This window comes from Acyrthosiphon pisum, chromosome A1, assembly GCF_005508785.2.
Source record: "Acyrthosiphon pisum isolate AL4f chromosome A1, pea_aphid_22Mar2018_4r6ur, whole genome shotgun sequence".
In the NCBI taxonomy this organism is placed as follows: domain Eukaryota; kingdom Metazoa; phylum Arthropoda; class Insecta; order Hemiptera; family Aphididae; genus Acyrthosiphon; species Acyrthosiphon pisum.
This window is the reverse complement of record NC_042494.1, coordinates 99,822,982-99,829,165: the sequence shown is the minus strand read 5'-3', so window position 1 is coordinate 99,829,165 and position 6,184 is coordinate 99,822,982.

Genomic DNA, 6,184 nt, shown 5'->3' with positions numbered 1-6,184 from the left:
CAACGTACGTAAGATTAAAATACTATTTGCAGAGTTCACTAGTGATAGAGTCGATTACGAACAACTAAACGACGTATAACTAACGACGTAAATAATAATATATATTGTAATATTGGAACACGTAATTAAAACGTAAAATTTATTCAATAATGTTCAGTATTAAATGGCCAATTTACTCAACATGCACTCAAAAATATAATAAATTGGAGTGCGTTTAGGTAATATGACTTCAAGGAGAAGGTACAATATTTGTGAATACATCAATTTCAAGTATTCAGAGTTGAGTAAAATTGCATTATTCTCATACAAAAATCAATATAATATAGTATATTCAAATTCTTGTTCTATAATATTGGTTTACCTATTTATTTATTAAATGAATACATACATGATACATATTAATATAATATACTGTATTTGGAATTTGTATATAATAAAATGTATAGTGTATAAAATAGTGTACAATGTGTCAATGTGTACCTACATTATATTATATAATAGATACATATTATTATATCAATATATGGTTTCAGACATTCATACCTGTATAATACATATAGCATGTGTGCAATAAGTTATAAGTATCTTTAGCCGAATAGGTAGGTACGATAATATTTACAAATTATACGCAAACATTTAAATTTCATATATTATTTTATACTGTTTCATTCTGATTCAAAGAATAAATAATTCCTGAAAAAAAATATTTATTAAAATACATAGGTACCTATATAAAAATGCATTAGTTTCAGTATTTATTGTATATTAACTAGAACTACTCTATACTAACTAGTAGCTACATTTAACTAACTATAAAACCGGCCAAGTGCGAGTCGGACTCGCGCACAAAGGGTTCCGTACTATCATCAGCTATAAATATGTCGGCAACACTGCTTATATTATATATTCTAGGATTTTTAGTATTTGTTGTTATAGCGGCAACAGAAATATATAATCTGTGAAAATTTCAACTTTCTAACTTTCATGGTTCATGAGATACAGCCTGGTGACAGACGGACGGGCAGCGGAGCCTTAGTAATAGGGTCCCGTCTTACCGTAAGGAACCCTAAAAATGAAAAAAAATATATAACAATAAAAATCTTCTCATGTTTTTACCTTTCAGTGTATATATTTTTTAAAAGAATAAAAATTAACTTATTATATAAAAAATAAATATATTTATTGTTTATATAGAATTTATTGTAATTTGTATAAGAATGTAATTGTGAGCAAACAATATACGTATATAAGTAAACTATAAAAAAAACTTAATTTCAGAGAAAAAGTCATATTTATGCTAAATAATATTACGTATAGCCTATATTATACCTATCCTACTTCAATAGTTCAGTTCAGTTAAATATAATATATAAATATACTATAGTCATTATTCATTATAATATTATCAAGTTCTATATAATATAATTTTTCTATACTGTAATATTATTTAATTTTAAAAATATTAAGTATGTAAGTCAATAACACAAAAATTGGATATTACTATACAATTTTGGCAAAACTAAAAATGCATTCACCGTGTTGTAACTTATTTTTTAAAATATATTAATAAATAATAAATAGTGTTGCAATAAAAAATACATTTTATGTTCAGTTGTTTTAACTAAAGTATTAAAAAGTAAAAACATATTTTAATTATAGTTTTGTTGTTTAAAATTGCAAAACAACTAAAACATGTACAAAGTTTGGTGGGTTTCTGCCATCTGGTAGGCTAACATGAACATTGGACGTGTTAACATCCGTCTATAAGTTACAAAGGCTTATTTTTCTTTTAACCGAACAATTATACGATTATAATATAAACACTTTTTACTCTCGCAAAATACAAAGCAAACTTGCAGAAATTAAAGCTTATATATATAAGTTATTATCAAACAATAGTAATAGAATGATGAAAATATCATCAACTTTTTTTTTTATAGAAATATTGTTATAATTAATTTGCATACTATTATATACAGTGGCTAAAACAAAGGGGTACCGCCGGTCAAGACCCCTCTATCAAAATAGGTGGTGGGTAACTAGACCACTGGTGGATTATTTCATTATGGTGAATTAATAACTATTACGAACCTTATTAATATAATAAAATTGATTAAAAGTTTTTTTTGTACATATATAATACCTGATGGGTATATCGTAAAAAAGTTCACTCCTTACAGAAAATGAGTGTGCGCAAATATATACGCATTGTACATTTATACAATATATATTAGATCCTTTATAAACAAATAGTAATACCTTGTATTTTTTTAACGTTTTTCATAAGGATAATATTATATGGCTTCGATGCGGAGTAATAATCTATCTAGTCTACCCAATCGATGTTACAATAATAATTATTATAGTTGCAACGAATGCGTAATGAGTAAATACGAATATTCGATTATACAGTTAAAATTAAATACCTATCTATAACCTTCGCCCAAATTCTATAAATTAAATTTTGATAGCCGGGTAGAATACTATTGAAAACATCTAAAATAAACAAATAAACAAATTTTAAATTGTTGTTAATAATATAGGTACTGCGTCACTGCGATGAACCTAATTATCCGTTCCATTATACATTTATACTTTTATACTTATATTATCTATACATTTTGGTGATCGGAAACCCGATGCCATATAGAGCCAGAGTGATCTTTATTTATAGACATAACAATTGGGCTCTGAAGGATACAAAAGCATTAGGCACTGTTAGTGGCGTATTTTCAAATTGTTTGTGGAGGGTCTAAAAAATAAGTGTATAATATTATAAAAATATATAATATGAGTTGTGAATTATATTATTCCATATTAATCTCGAGATAAATCGTATAATCGAGACCCCCCCCCCCCCCCGAAAATACACCACTGATGGGCACTGTATATCCAATGTAGGCTTTAAAGCTTTCAGTACATTCAACAAAAGTTAACGACTTGTTAGTTTTTTATACCAATGTTTGTAATCTGAGATATATTATTCTGAGATATGTTTATTAGCATAAACATTACACAAAATATATTTTGTATATCTACAGTATGTCTGCACTCTGGAGTCTGTAAGTACGGTGTGGCGACAAAACAAAATATTATGTAGATTTTTAAATCGCATCGGTTTGTCTTTTCCTTCTTCAGTAAGTTTATAATAATAATAATAATAATATGATATGTATAGTCGTCTATACACGCGTTACAAATGGAATCACATTTAACTCGCCGTTTCGTGCTGCGCATTAAAAAATAAGATATAAAAATGAAAAAACTACTAACGAGATAAGACTATATAGACGGCGGCGGTGGCAACATCGAGCATTTTTTGCTTAGAGTCACATGTTGTGTAACTAACACCACTCACCCAAGAAGTATTTTAAGTATTTTAAGTATATTTTATTTTATTTTACTGCTCAGTACAGTTGTAGCGGCATACGGTATGCCTGAATGGCTCAATGGCTGCATTAAAGGCTAAAGAGTAGAATATACGGTTATCTACCAGCATGCTGCTGATTTATATAATTCAATCAACTACAACTGTCAATAACCATTAATATAGCGATATTAAAATAATGAATTGGGTTAATCCTTCCTACCCGGCACCCATCCAATTTTTGTTGTTGGGATAATTAAATTCGAGCCACCGTTAACGGCGTTGACACACTGACAGCGACAGGTTAGCGGGACTCCGTTTTATTGTATATTATATTATTATTATTCTATTAACACTGCGGAGACGACGCTAGACGTCGTGTCGTAAAGCAATCGTTTTCGTGTGTCTGAGCGTGCGCGCTCGCGTGTTTGTGTGTTGAAATACCGCAATGGAAAATCCCTCAACCACGCGTGGCCCGGGAAACCGTGATCGTCGGTAGAGGCGGTGGCGATACGAGCGGTGGGTCCGTGTCGCCGGGTGGCTGGCTGGCTGGCTTTCCCGGGCGCGCCGACGCTGACCTGGCCACCGCCATCGGCCGGAGCTGTCCTGCCGCATAGGCTCCTGTTATCGGGTTTAAAAAAATTGCGGAAAACGCACGAAAACGACGATTCCAATTTCCCGAAAACCGTGGTAAAAATGGTAACCGGGTGAAAAAATTCGACCAGCTCGCCGCCGTCGCATTCTGACGGGTATATATCGACGTGTGATTGTATTGTATTATTGTTATTATTATTATCATAACAGCCGTCCGCTGCCGCCGTCTTGCCACTCTCAGCTGGCGCGTCGAGCGCGCGCAACGCCTGGCAATAGTCGTCGCCGCCGACTGATACCCTGGTACAATCGCTCGCATTTCTTCAGCCAAGTGTGACCCGCCGAGACGACCCACATCGTCACGCGACACGAACACCTCGATGGAAACGCTCGCGGCGGCGGAGGCGCGGCGCTTCTGTTCGGTAGACGGACACACGTTCGCTGCTGACACGAACATTATTGGTGTGTACTGTGTACTGTGTACTATTAATAATATTAATGTACACACCGTTGCGGCCGTTATTAATTATTGTCGTTATCACCATCGCATAACAATTTGTTAACCGGCACACAAAACAAATTACGCAGTGTAGAGAAACGACATGCAGCGTCGGACGGGAACTGCAGTAGGTAGTTAAAATTTATGACGACACCATACTAAAAATTATTATTCGATAACTACAACTATTTTGTAATAAAACACGGGCAGTCGCAGTTGTTTTTCCGTAACCCGACTCTTTAGTTTTTTGGATGCGGGCCAAATGCGTATAGTATTGCGTATGTGTACGGCACTGCAGGGAAATGGGAATTATTGGGATACGTGGATTCACCTACAGGCTACAGATAAAACATAAAAGCGGGAAAAACTATTTATTGATCCAATAAAACAAACCCAAATTTACATAAACAATATAAAATATAAATCGAACATAATATAAAACTTTGGTTTAAAATTCATTAGTTAGTGAAATTATATGGATTTGGGTAAGATCCAAATACTTAACGGACTTTTTCTAAACTTTTCTAAACTTATAATGTAGTTGTTCACAAATACTGTTAACTATTCATAAAAATTAAAATTAAATTGTATACCAAGTGTCCGAGTATATAGGTAATATTTTTATTGAATTTATTCATATTTCAAACATTTACACAATATAGGTAATACTTAATAAAGTAATCACTATAATAGTACTTAATACATTTTTTTTTATTAATCTTAAAAACAAATCAGCAGTAATGAGTAAAGGCCATTATAGTTGAAAGTAATACACTTGATTGTTATTAAATAAGTACTGAGTTGTTAAAAAAAACATGGTCTGGTATTTTATTCATTATAGTTTAGGTATATGATATTATTTTATTATAAATTACGATTTAAGAGTGGTGTTAGAACTTTATAAGTCTTAATCCGGGTAAACCACCCATACCCAATGGGCAATGGCCAATACATTTTAAGGGAGAATCTATTATTCTTACTATTTAACTACCTATACACATGGAAGGTTTTGTCCCTCACCAGTCACCATAACAAATTATACATAAAACATTGATCATTATTCATTAATCATTATATGTACCATAATATTTCCATTTCGATCCATATCGTACATTCTGACATTTACCTACATCTTTAGGCGTATTTCAAATGTTGACTATCAATTTCCTGCAATAAAATTATCATATAAGATGTCTGACTCTACATTTTTATTCCACTCTGAAAAGTAAAACCATCAAAACGGGTTATGGAAAAAGTAGTCTTAGAAAACTTTGAGCCACTCCGACACAACAACCATGATAATTTAAACTCTCACACACACGCGCGCACTCGAGCCCGGCGCCGGGCGCGCACACCGAACAAAAAACGTTGATCAATATCATCGCGTACAAGAAACGAAACGCTATCGTATAAATAATATTTTTTTTCTCTTTTCGACTGTCGCTCACACGTTTTTGCTTTCTTCGCAGTTTGGATAGATTTCTTACCAAATAATAAAAATAATATGCACGCGTTATTATTATTAGCTCGTTGATAACAATTAACAGCGCAAACAAGTTCAAATAATAAATATACATAATATCTGTACTCAATACTCATAGGCACATTACGGGAGGGGGGGAGGGGGTTAAAGGGTGCTAACCTTACTCCCCAGTCTTATATTAACACCCCTGGAATAATTGGAAAAATTCTTTCAGCATAATATAATATACTTTATGTTGTTGTTT